Raw genomic sequence first — 13826 nt, forward strand, 5'->3', positions numbered from 1 at the left:
ACACACTGAAATCATAATCACAGAAAACTAGCCAATCTGATCACACAGACCACAGCCTTGTCTAATTCAGTGAAACTAAGCCATGCCATGTGGGGCCACCCAAGACGGGCAGGTCATGGTGGAGAGGTCTGACAGAATGTGGTCCACTGGAGAAGGGAATGGCAAACCGCTTCAGTGTTCTTGCCTTGAGAACCCCATGAACAGCATGAAAAGGCAAAATGATAGGATACTGAAAGATGAACTCCCCAGGTCAGTAGGGGCCCAATATGCTACTGGAGATTAGTGGAGAAATAACTCCAGAAAGAATGAAGGGATGGAGCCAAAGCAAAAACAATACCCAGTTGTGGATGTGACTGGTGATAGAAGCAAGGTCCGATGCTGTAAAGAGCAATATTGCATAGGAACCTGGAATGTCAAGTCCATGAATCAAGGCAAATTGGAAGTGGTCAAACAGGAGATGGCAAGAGTCAATGTCGACATTCTAGGAATCAGCGAACTAAAATGGACTTGAATGGGTGAATTTAACTCAGATGACCATTATATCTACTACTGCGGGCAGGAACCCCTCAGAAGAAATGGAGTGGCCATCATGGTCAACAAAAGAGTCCGAAATTCAGTACTTGGATGCAATCTCAAAAATGACAGAATGATTTCTGTTCATTTCCAAGGCAAACCATTCAATATCACAGTGATCCAAGTCTGTGCCCCAACCAGTAACGCTGAAGAAGCTGAACGGTTCTGTGAAGTCCTACAAGACCTTTTAGAACTAACACCCAAAAAAGATGTCCTTTTCATTATAGGGGACAGGAATGCAAAAGTAGGAAGTCAAGAAACACCTGGGGTAACAGGCAAATTTGGCCTAGGAGTACAGAATGAAGCAGGGCAAAGGCTAACAGAGTTTTGCCAAGAGAACCCACTGGTCATAGCAAACACCCTCTTCCAACAACACAAGAGAAGACTCTACACATGGACATCACCAGATGGTTGACACTGAAATCAGATTGATTCTATTCTTTGCAGCCAAAGATGGAGAAGCTCTCTACAGTCAGCAAAAACAAGACCAGAAGCTGACTGTGGCTCAGATCATGAACTCCTTATTGCCAAATTCAGACTTATATTGAAGAAAGTAGGGCAGAGCACTAGACCATTCAGGTATGACCTAAATCAAATCCCTTATGATTATACAGTGGAAGTGAGAAATAGATTTAAGGGACTAGATCTGATAGATAGAATGCCTGATGAACTATGGACAGAGGTTCGTGACATTGTACAGGAGACAGGGATCAAAGACCATCCCCATGGAAAAGAAATGCAAAAAAGCAAAATGGTTGTCTGGGGAGGCCTTACAAATAGCTGTGAAAAGAAGAGAAGCAAAAAGCAAAGGAGAAAAGGAAAGATATAAGCATCTGAATGCAGAGTTCCAAAGAATAGCAAGGAGAGATAAAAAAGCCTTCTTCAGCGATCAATGCAAAGAAATAGAGGAAAACAACAGAATGGGAAAGACTAGAGATCTCTTCAAGAAAATTAGAGATACCAAGGGAACATTTCATGCAAAGATGGGCACAATAAAGGATAGAAATGGTATGGACCTAACAGAAGCAGAAGATATTAAGAAGAGGTGGCAAGAATACACAGAAGAACTGTACAAAAAAGATCTTCATGACCCAGATAATCATGATGGTGTGATCACTGACCTAGAGCCAGACATCCTGGAATGTGAAGTCAAGTGGGCCTTAGAAAGCATCCCTATGAACAAAGCTAGTGGAGGTGATGGAATTTCAGTTGAGCTATTCCAAATCTTGAAAGATGATGCTGTGAAAGTGCTGCACTCAATATGCCAGCAAATGTGGAAAACTCAGCAGTGGCCACAGAACTGAAAAAGGTCAGTTCTCATTCCAATCCCAAAGAAAGGCAATGCCAAAGAATGCTCAAACTACCGCACAATTGCACTCATCTCACACGCTAGTAAAGTAATGCTCACAATTCTCCAAGCCAGGCTTCAGCAATACACGAACCATAAACTTCCAGATGTTCAAGCTGGTTTTAGAAAAGGCAGAGGAACCAGAGATCAAATTGCCAACATCCGCTGGATCATGGAAAAAGCAAGAGAGTTCTAGGAAAACATCTATTTCTGCTTTATTGACTATGCCAAATCCTTTGATTGTATGGATCACAATAAACTGTGGAAAATTCTGAAAGAGATGGGAATACCAGACCACCTGACCTGCCTCTTGAGAAATCTGTATGCAGGTCAGGAAGCAACAGTTAGAACTGAACATGGAACAACAGACTGGTTCCAAATAGGAAAAAGAGTACATCAAGGCTGTATATTGTCACCCTGCTTATTTAACTTCTATGCAGAGTACATCATGAGAAATGCTGGGCTGGAAGAAGCACAAGCTGGAATCAAGATTGCTGGGAGAAATAACAATAACCTCAGATATGCAGATGACACCACCCTTATGGCAGAAAGTGAAGAAGAACTAAAAAGCCTCTTGATGAAAGTGAAAGAGGAGAGTGAAAAAATTGGCTTAAAGCTTAACATTCAGAAAACTAAGATCATGGCATCTGGTTTCATCACTTCATGGGAAATAGATGGGGAAACAGTGGCAACAGTGTCAGACTTTATTTTTGAGGGCTCCAAAATCACTGCAGATGGTGATTGCAGCCATGAAATGAAAAGATGCTTACTCCTTGGAAGGAAAGTTATGACCAACGTAGATAGCATATTAAAAAGCAGAGACATTACTCTGCCAACAAAGGTCCATCTAGTCAAGGCTGTGGTTTTCCCAGTGGTCATGTATGGATGTGAGAGTTGGCTTGTGAAGAAAGCTGAGCGCCAAAGAATTGATGCTTTTGAACTGTGGTGTTGGAGAAGACTCTTGAGAGTCCCTTGGACTGCAAGGAGATCCAACCAGTCCATCCTAAAGAAAATCAGTCCTGGGTGTTCATTGAAAGGGCTGATGCTGAAGCTGAAACTCCAATACTTTGGCCACCTGATGTGAAGAGTTGACTCATTGGAAAAGACTCTGATGCTGGGAGGGATTGGGGGCAGGAGGAGAAGGGGACGACAGAGGATGAGATGGCTGGATGGCATCACTGACTCGATGGACATGGGTTTGGGTGAACTCCAGGAGTTGGTGATGGACAGGGAGGTCTGGCGTGCTGCGGTTCATGGGGTCGCAAAGAGTCAGACACGACTGAGCGACTGAACTGAACTGAACTGAACCTAAGCAGGTTACACCTCTGTGTCAACCATTCTCTATTTTTTCCCTGGGATTTTTCCTGGTATCCTTTCTGCTGGTAAATTCAGCCTTTCCTTCAAGTAAAGGAAACTTTTCTGTACAGTACCCCCAAATATGTTTTCTATTTCATGTGTATGATTCTCTACTTTAGGGATATTACTCTTACATTAGCTGATCTTTATTTAGTTTTGTCTCTCTGAAGACTGGTTTTCTCTCCCCTTTTCTCTGCATTGATTGTGATGGTTTCAAGCCTCTCCTTCGAGCCGTTCTGTTTCCAGCCTTGTTTGTGGTGCTTCCCAAATCATGTATGGGGTTAGTAACTGTTTCTCAGTCTGTCTTCCTGACCCTGCAATCTCTTTCCATCTCCTTCAGTCTGATCATCCGGCCTTCGAATACGGCGGTAGCGCCTTCTCTGAGACAGGAAGCACTGGGGCGGACTCTGCTGCTGCTCTGGCGGGCTTAGGTTTTCTTCCAGGCCGACACTCCCGGTCTCTGGCAGGCTACTCCCCTCGCCGCACCGCGCCCCCCGCTCCCTGCACCCACCCCCCACCACCGTGGCTTGTTTGCAAAGTGCTCCCCCCCCGCCCCCCGCCGTCACCCTGCCCCTCCCCTCTGCCCCCCCCCGCGTCGCCCTGCCCCTCCCCTCTGCCCCCACCCACCGCGGCAAGTTTGCAAAGTGCTCCCCCCCCCCGCCCCCCGCCGTCGCCCTGCCCCTCCCCTCTCCCCCCCTCCGTCGCCCTGCCCCTCCCCTCTCCCCCCCCGTCGCACTGCCCCTCCCCTCTGCCCCCCCCGCGTCGCCCTGCCCCTCCCCTCTGCCCCCCCCCGCGTCGCCCTGCCCCTCCCCTCTCCCCCCCCCGCGTCGCCCTGCCCCTCCCCTCTGCCCCCCCGTCCCCCGCCCCTCCCCTCCCCCCACCCACCGCGGCAAGTTTGCAGAGTTGCTGCGCTATTTCTTTTCCACGTTGCTTATGCTGACACTGCGGCCCCGTCCACGCCCTCTATTAGCTGTGATATAAAGCGGATGAATCACACCTGTCTTGTATTGTTCCCCGGATTGCCTCATGCATGTAAATCCCGCCCTCCTGCCTTGGGCGCCCCAGACAAGAGCCGTGCTCCCTGGGCTCCGCTCCCTGAGGGCCGGGCCGCAGAGGACGCTGCTGAGCTCGGGCTCCCGCGAGCCGGGTGGGGGCCGCACCAAGTTCTCAAGCCCCGAGAGACATCTTTATAGTCACAGGGGACTCTCCACAGCAGTTCTGGGAGCTTGCTACTGCTAAGTCACTGCAGTCGTGTCCGACTCTGTGCGACCCCATAGATGGCAGCCCACCAGGCTCGCCCGTTCCTGGGACTCTCCAGGCAAGAACACTGGAGTGGGTTGCCATTTCCTTCTCCAATGCATGAAAGTGAAAAGTGAAAGTGAAGTCGCTTAGGAAAGATAAAAATGAGAAAATGTGCTTAAATTACACAAGAGAAGTTGAGGTTACTCCGAAAACATAACTTGCTCAATTCCAAGAATCTGCCTGATGCTAATTTTATAGGAGCAAAAAAACCCCCCAAAAAACACGAGTTTATACCTTCTGGGGAGGAGGTTTTGTTTTCCCATCTTCTCGGGGTGCAGTTTGCTCGCGAAGCTTCCACACCTCATGTCCAGCCTGCTGGCTAGTTTCTTCTTGAACAACTGCAGCACCACCACTGTTTATTAAATCCTGCTCTGTGCCGGCCACTTCGTGTTTACCTTCCCACTGAACCCTCTCAAAGCTGTCCTACAAGTTGTAGAACAGTTTCTTTTCAGAGACGAGAACACAAGTTCAGAGAAGTTAGGTGACTACTCCAAGGACACAGACAAGTGCCCTTCCCAGACAGGAGCACGAACCACCCTGTGCCCCCAAAGCCTGCCTCTCACCACTGCCTCCCAAGCTGGTCTCCAGGAAGGGTGGGTAGAGCTAGAAGAGGCGCGGGAAACAGGATGGAGCTGGGAAGACAGAAGTCAAGAAGGTGTCCTAAGTCATGGAAGAGAAAGGATGAAGAGTCAGAGACAGAGGTGACAGTGTGGGCCTGTCCCTGAAAGAACGGAAAGCAGCGGCTTGAGCAGGCGCGTGCACACACATTCACAGCAGCGTCGCTCACGCTAACCAGACCAAGTGCGCACCGGCGGGCCAGCAGAGGAGCACCGCGCAGCCCACAGCACAGAGAGTGTTACTCGGCTCTGAAAAGGAAGGGAATTCTGACACCTGCTACAGTGTGCTACACACAGAGGAACCTGGAAGACATTGTGCTCAGTGAAACACGCCAGACACAACAGCATGTGGACCAAGAACGTCCAGATGTTCAAGCTGGATTTAGAAACGGCAGAGGAACCAGAGATCAACTTGCCAACATCCGCTGGGTCGTCGAAAAAGCAGGAGAGTTCCAGGAAAACATCTGCTTCTGCTTTATTGACTATGCCAAAGCCTTTGACTGTGTGGATCACAATAAACTGTGGAAAATTCTTCAAGAGATGGGAATACCAGACCACCTGATCTGCCTCCTGAGAAATCTTTTTTCAGGTCAGGAAGCAACAGTTAGAACCTGACATGGAACAGACTAGTTCCAAATTGGGAAAGGAGTACATCAAGTCTGTGTATTGTCACCCTGCTTATTTAACTTATATGCAGAGTATATCATGGGAAATGCCAGGCTGGATGAAGTAAAAACTGAAATCAAGATTGCTGGGAGAAATATCAATAACCTCAGATATGCAGATGCCACCACCCTTATGGCAGAAAGCAAAGAAGAACTAAAGAGCCTCTTGATGAAAGTGAAAGAGGAGAGTGAAAAAGCTGGCTTAAAACTCAACGTTCAAAAAACGAAGACCATGGCATTCGGTCCCATCACTTCATGGCAAATAGATGGGGAAACAATGGAAAAAGTGAGAAACTTTATTTTCTTGGGCTCCAAAATCGCTGCAGATGGTGACTGCAGCCATGACATTAAAAGACACTCGCTACTTGGAAGAAAAGCTATAACCAACCTAGACAGTGTATTAAAAAGCAGAGGCAACACTGACGACAAAGGTCCATCTAGTCAAGGCTATGATTTTTCCAGTGGTCATGTATGGATGTGAGGGTTGGACCATAAAGAAAGCTGAGCACCGAAGAATTGATGCTTTTGAACTGTGGTGTTGGAGAAGACTCTTGAGAGTCCCCCGGACTGCAAGGAGATCCAACCAGTCCATCCTAAAGGAGATCAGTCCTGGGTGTTCATTGGAAGGACTGATGCTGAAGCTGAAGCTCCTATACTTTGGCCACCTGATGTGAAGAGTTGACTCATTGGAAAAGACCCTGATGCTGGGAAAGATTGAAGGCAGGAGGAGAAGGGGACGACAGAGGATGAGATGGTTGGATGGCATTACCGACTCAATGGATGTGAGTTTGAGCAAGCCCTGGGAGTTGGTGATGGACAGGGAGGCCTGGCGTGCTGCAGTCCATGGGGTTGCAGAGTCGGACACGACTGAGCGACTGGACTGAAGTGAACTGAGCAGGAGAGCGTTGTGTTGTCCCACTCGCCTGACCGGGAATAGTCAAGCTCACAGAGACAAAGTAGAAGAGCGGGTGCCAGGGGGTGGGGGTGGGGTAGGGAGTTGTGTTTAGTAGGCGCAGCGCTTCTGTCAGGAAGATGAGACAGTTCTGGAGATGGATGGTGTGGTGGGGGGCAACGTGGCGCCCTACTGCCCTGAACTGTGCACTTGAAATCGCTCGATGTCATGTTGTGTGTATTTAATCACAGTCTTTAAAATTAGCTGGATCTGTCATGTTCTTTAAAAACTCAGTTTCCTCAGCCTCACCCCAGACTTGGGTGGCTTCCTAAGGTGTGCCCTTTAAAAGGAGCACTCAGATGGTTCCCATGCTCTCTAGTTTAAAGACCACTGGCCAGGACTTCCCTGGTGGTTCGGTGCTTAGGGCTCCGAGTTTCCAATGCCGGGGGCTTGTGTTCCATCCCTGTTTGAGGAACTAAGATCTTGCATGCTGCACAGTGCAGCCAGAAAATAAAACAATAAATAAAATAAAATTAGATTGTTATATTAAAAAAATAAGATCACAGGCCAGAACAGAGGCTGGGGACATCACTGGCTCGGGGAGTGTGTGGAACCCGTCTTCCCGAGGCTGGGGCCGTGCCCGGGAGATGCATTCTTCCCTCTGGTGCAAGACCACCCTGTGGGCAGCCGGGCACCTCGGAGAAGCCTGGGGCAGCAGCTCCAGGGAGCCCTGGGGCAGGGGGACCAATGTTCCTCCACCCCTTGGACCCCCACCAGGGCTGTTCCCTTAGGACAGAGGCTCTTGGGAGGGGAGGGCCCAGCAGGGCACGTGGTTCCTCCCCCATCACTGCAGACCCCCTGGTACTGTGACCGCCCACCCCTGGGTCCAGCGTGACTCACTGTCCACAGTTTCATCCACCGGGAAGCGTCTACAGGAGCTGTCCGGGAGCGGGTGGGCACTGGCTGGCAGCCTGAGGGCCGTGATCGGGTGAGCCGGAGCAAGTGGGGTCACTCGTTGGGGGGGCCTCTGTCACAGCTGTGTTGTTCCCGGTGGACCCAGCCCCTCCCCTGACAGAACAGCCCATTCTCGGTTATCACAGGGCCCAAACAGGAGGGCCGGGCCGGGTCAGGCCCGGGAATCAGGGGCTGGGGGTCCCTTCCCTCCTCCCCTCTCTCCCCTGGGCCTGCCTCACCCTCGGTCCCTGCACCCCGGTTCTCTGCCTGCCAGGCAGCGAGGTTGACAAGTGGGTCCCCAGCACCCAGAGCACCCCCGCCCCACTCTCAGGCTTCCTCTGCTTGGGCCGGTCCACCACCCGTGAACAGGCTCTGGGACCCCTGGGGACTGGGGAGGGGGTCATCATCCCAGAAGCCGGAGCAGGACGCTCCAAGAGACCCAACCCACATGCGACCCTGAGTGCCACCCAGGGGGGCCCCAGGCTCTGCCGCCCCGCCCCCATCTCCAAATGCCCCCCAGTCCATGTCAGTGCCAAGCTCTCCTGCTCAGAGAAGGCAGCGCCGGGCAGAGCAGCCCAGACACCAGCAGTCCTCCGGGCGCCAGGCCCCCTCCTGCCCCCCGGGTTCTGTGGGAGACAGCAGCGGGCTCCCACACCTCCCCTCATGGTGTCTGGCTGTCTCTCGGTCTCCCTGCGGGTCCCCTGTGATTGGATGGACGCAGGAGACTTCCTGCCCACGTAGAAGGGGATGATGCAGAGATGCTCCGCTCCGGACAGAAGAGGAAGAGGACGGCCCTCCAGAGACCTGGGGTCTGGCCAGAGGCGTGAGGGGCCTGCCCTCCTCCCCCGCTAGCCGGCTCTAGGCGGGAGGAGGGAAGAAGCCTTCCATTAAGGGTGGGGATGCCCAGGGACTTCGGTGGCGGTCCCCTTGCCGGAGCCTCCTTCCCTTCCCCACGTCCTCTACAGGCCCCTTAGGAAAGCCCATTGGTCCCCGTGGGGCCCCATCCACCCAGGACAGGGCAGTAGATGGGGAGTCTGGAGAGGCGGTCCTGGGCACCCCCCTCCCCCTCCTCCCCTCCCCCACCCACCCTCCCCTTCCCTCCACCCCCTCCCCACCCGCCTCCCCCCACGCCTCCAGGGCCTCCCCTGCCCCTCCTCCCCAAGCTGCAGGCGGGGCCGAGAGTGCTGACTGGCAGGTTCGAGGAGGCCGCGGGGGCACACCCAGGTTGGGACGGAGTGTGTGTCACGACCAGGGCTGGGCCTCTTCAGGGCCAGGAGGGCTGTGGTGGAGGGGGAGACGGTGCTGCGCCCCCAGGAGCAGCCCCAGAGCCTCGCCTTGACGTGGCAGGGGGCCTGCAAACCCAGGGCAAGGGCAGATCCCACTGCCCACCACCAGGAAGGTGCCCTCGGGCAGTCCTGGGGTGGCAGGAGCAGCCTTGACGCGGAGTTTCGATGCTGAGTTCATCACTCACCAGAGACTGAGTAGACAAGGAGGGATTGTTGAGAACCGGCCTCCTGAGACCTCACGTGGCGGGGCGCACATTTCCTGCTTGGGTTCTGCACCATCATCAGAAAGGGGGCTCATGCCTTCCTTGGGTCAGGTCTAGACAATAGCTTACCTTTTTTTTTTTTTTGCATATTTAGCTGTATTATGTAAACACTGCACATCTGCAAACCTAAAGCTCCGCACCCAGAAACAGACACCAAGTGTGGTCAGAGAGGCCTCTGACCCCGAGCGCGGGGCGAGCGGGCCGTGCCCCGAGCCCCTCCGCAGGGGCCCGTCTCTGGTGCCCGTCCCACTGTCAGACCCAAGCTGACGGGAGAAGCAAGAATCAGCACAAACAGCAATTAGGGTAATTGTTCTGTTGAGAGAGTTCGAAGACTTCACCGTACGGGTGAGGGCGTCTTCACCCGCAGCCTGGCGGAGGAGGCCGCGGGGCCATCAGGGTGGCCACTCCGCCGGGCCTGCGGAGGGAGCAGGGTGATGCAAGGCAGGGTGGGGAAAGGGGACGCCCCGCTGGGGGGTCTCTGAGCCTGCCCCCCACACTCACTGGGGCTGCTTCCCCTCCCGCTGCCCCACAAATCGCATAGCCATGGAGGCCATCAGGAACTCCAAGCACCTCCAGGTGGAGGGCTGTCTCCCAAGGGAAATGCTCTCCCTCCCACCCCCGCGTCCCCAGGCCTCTCGCAGGCTCCCCAACTGCTTCCAAGGGGTTCAACACACTCAGGGGGCCCCGCCTCCAGGACACCAGGGATAGCGGAGCTGCTGGGACCTCGGGGCACCCCGGGGGCCGTCACCTGGCAGCTGGACTCCAGGATGAGAGGGTGGCGGGGGCAGCTCCCTGGCTGTACTCTCCACAAAGGGGACTGGGCTCAAGAGGGGCTGGCGGCTAGGCACCTGCTCTGTGGCCCTGCCCAGAGCCGTCTTGCTTTGTTTAATCCTCATAACAAGCCCGCCAGGGGGGTGCTGTGGCCCCCATTTCGCTGGGTTACCTACGAGGCCCTGCTGAGAGGCGCCTTTGTCTCCCAACACAAAGTCCTAACCACACCGCCGCGGTCTTCTAAAGACACACGTGTGTGCTCTGGACGCTGCAGCCAACAAAGCACTCACACCAGTAGCCTGTCTCTTCTTCAAGCAGCGCCCGGGGAGGGCAGTGACCGGGGAACCACAGTGTTGGCCACGTCCCGGTCAGGTGGCCTGTCCCGAGAGCCGTCCGTCTAAGTACCCGCACCGTCAGAAATGCAGAGCCCCGGGTGTGCCCCAGACCTGCGTCGTAAGGAGACTCCCAGGGCATTCGACGCACGTTCAGGTTTGAGAAGCTCTGATTTAGGACAGAGCTTATATGGTAAACAGTTTCCAAAGCAGAAATGATTATACCGATATACAGATATCTCTACTGCAATCCATATCAGTCTCTCCATTACTCCCAAATCTGCATTTTGTCTGTTTCTTTTAGCTAAAGGGGAAAATTTAAATGATGAAAACTTGCGTAATCCAGGTAGGGCACTAGAAAAAGAAAAACTCAGAACTTTATGGTATTTCTCCAGTGACTCAGAAAGTGTGAAAGTATCAGTGGCTGAGCTGTGTCCGATTCTTTGCTACCCCATGGACTGTAGCCCACCAGGCTCCTTCATTCCACAGGCCAGGAAACTGAAGCCCAGAGACGCAGTGACTTGTCCAAAGTCACACAGCAAGTCGGGGGCCAGGCCAGGCAGCTGGGGGGCAAGGACCCCCAGGCCAGGGCTCTTTCCCCCTAGAAATCCATCCTCCCCTCTCCCACCACCTCCCACTGCTTATTAAAATAAGCTGGTCAAGCCCAACCTGACATCTCTAAGCAGTTCCAGCAAATCCTGTAGGGAGTTCTGAAAAACAAAAAAAAAGAAAAAAACTGTGCTTCCTGTTGAGGGCTGGTAGACCATCCCACCATGAGGATGGACCTTCTGGACCAAGGACTTGGCCAGTGTCATGAACCAGTGACTGAACCGGAGCCCTCCTCTGGTTCCCCTCCCAGACACGCGCCTCAGTTTACCTGTGTAAAAGGAGGCATCACGCCTCCCAGGGCACGTGAGGCTGCATAAGCTCTCGGGGTGACCGCCCCCTCGGAGACAGGGCCCCATTGTGTTTCCCTGTCGGGCTTAATTGCGGCCTCATCCCCTCGCTGCTTGAAGACATCCCATTAAGTGGGGTGCATGAAGCCACAGGCCTCGGGGAGGGGGCGGCAGGGGCGGGGTGTGGAGACTGACTTCCTGCAAAGGTGTAACTGGCCTCGTAAATCCCTCCCGGGGAGGTGATGTCCCTGGCTACTTTTCCCAGAGCCCTTGGAGCACATTCTTTTCTGGGGCGAGTGAAACCAAAGCCGGCTGGCAGAGGGGAGGGAGGTGGGCAGTGGGCAGGTGCTGGGCAGGAGCAGAGGGCCTGTGTGGGGTGCCAGGCCACGGGGCCACGCCATGCTGGGGCCCCCTCCCCTGGTCGAGGCCTCACGCCGCACCGTCCCCCAGCCCTGGGTCTCACACTCTACAGGCACCCTGGGGGCTGGCCGGGAGGCCGGCAGCTCAGGCCAGGTGACCGAGAGCCTTCAGGGTTCGAGTCTGGTTCCCAGGGCAGCTGCACAGGTTGGCACCCATCCAACGTCTTCACACCTACAGGGCCCCGTCTCATGGTCTGGGGGCTCTGCAGGGGAACCCAACGCATGGTCTGGCCTCCGGGGCCCAGACGTTCTCAGCGCTGGTGGCGTGGCCACCCCTACTGCTGGCTCCATGCCCTTCTTCCCTGGCTCCATCGCCCTCTGCCTCCTCCAGGAAGGACGCTGATCATGGGCTTCAGGCCCACCCACAACCCAGGGTGGCCTCATCTCCAGATCCTTCGCTTGACTGTATCTGCAAACACCCCTTCCCAACAAGGTTCCTTCCCCAGGTTCGGGGGCAGGATATGGACACATCCTTTGGGGGGTGCCCCAGTGCCCCCCAAGATGACTGTGCTCTCCAGCAGCTCAGTCCACCCCAGACTGTCCTGTGCTGTGTGAGGGGTGGGCGTGGAGGGAAGTCCTCCATCGAGGGCTGCAGGGATGACCTCAGAGGCTCAGCTCGGCTACTGAGTCCTGCAGTCGTTCTGAGCCCCGGCTTCACAGTAGGGGCGCTGACGGGGCAACACTTTTCTCGGGAGGGAAATGCGTGGGCAGATCCCAGACCACTCTGGAGACTGCAGACCTAGACAGACAGGAAGCAGGGTCATGAAGCCTTGTGCAAAAAGCAGAGGTGAACCATGCCAGTGAGTGCCCCCTCCCCCGAGTCCCCCAGGACATCCCCCTCTCAGGACTCCTCACGTGGACCGCACACTTGCCCCCCACTGCCCTTGGCCCCCAGCATCCCGTTCCCAAAAGGCCGCAAATTTTACTACCACGTCACTATGCCCACCCTCCCCAGCCCGAGGTCTGAGCTGAGGGCAGTAAGGTGGGCAGGTGTGTCTGGCTTCAGTGGAGTTCAAAGTCACCAGTCCCAGGCCAGCGGGGTGGGGGCAGAATCCTCCGTGACAAGCCGCCCTGGCCTCCTGGGGGCAGAAGGGCAGCGTGGGCAGCCCTGCAGAGCAAGGAGAGGCCCCCTGGCCCCTCCAGAGCTTAGCAGCCAGCGCAGGGCTAAGGCTACAGACGGCAGCGTCAGAGGCCCCCCCGTTTCTGGCTCCTTGTAACCACGGGCCCAGTCCAGCACACCTCCAGCAGGGCCTCTGGGATGACAGTACCTCCTGGAAGGCGGGGCGGGGGGCGTTGGGCAGAGCGGTGCCCAAACGGGCCACTGGCCACAGGATGTCCTAACGACACACCAATGGGACATCCAAACACTGCTTTACCGGGCCCTGTCTCAGGGACGCTGGTGATGCGGATGCCTCACCATGCGCTGGGGAAGGCAAGCTGTCCAGCTCAGGGCGCCGTGGGGAGGGGCGCCTGTGGGTGGGGGGTGAGGGCAGGGTGTGATGGGGCTGAGTAAGGAGCAGCCACCCCACCAGGCAGAGAGGCCATGAATCACACCCCTGTGGCCCCCGACTCAGGCGGGGTCAGCGGGAGACGGCTGACCTTTCGAAGTAGCCTGAAGCCCAGCGCCCATGGGGCCCAGTAGCCGGGGCACCTGGCCGGCTGGCTGTCAGGGCTCCTGCTAAGAAAGCACTGGGTGGGCTCCCAGCCAAGGCAGTGGGCGGGGGGGGCGATGCAGACAGGGCTTGCCCCCAGCGGGACTCAGCGCAGCCCCACCAGTGCCCATCCGTGGCTGGCAGGCTGCCAGGAAGCAGCTCAGAGCAGAAACACCGTGGGGTGCCAGCTGGCCTGGGTGTGGCCCCGTCTGGGGCGCGGACAGGTGACTCACCCTATTGCCAGGAGGCTGTGAGGGCTGGGGCAGGTGACTGTGGGACCCAGGGGAGCACAGAGCCCGCGGCGAGGGGGTGGGGCCGGGGGGGCCTCATACCTCAGCCCTGCCAGCTCCCCGCTCCCACGGCCTCCAAACGCCAGGACTCTCCCAGCAAGGGCTGCCCTCAGTCTCCCCACTGTTTCACCACTCAGCCCGCCCCCCACCGTCCCCCGAAGGGAGCCGCAGCCCGGCCTCTGGGGTGCAGGAGGCCTGTGCGAGGCGGGG

Source organism: Bos taurus, chromosome 16, assembly GCF_002263795.3.
Source record: "Bos taurus isolate L1 Dominette 01449 registration number 42190680 breed Hereford chromosome 16, ARS-UCD2.0, whole genome shotgun sequence".
NCBI classification, from domain to species: Eukaryota; Metazoa; Chordata; class Mammalia; order Artiodactyla; family Bovidae; genus Bos; species Bos taurus.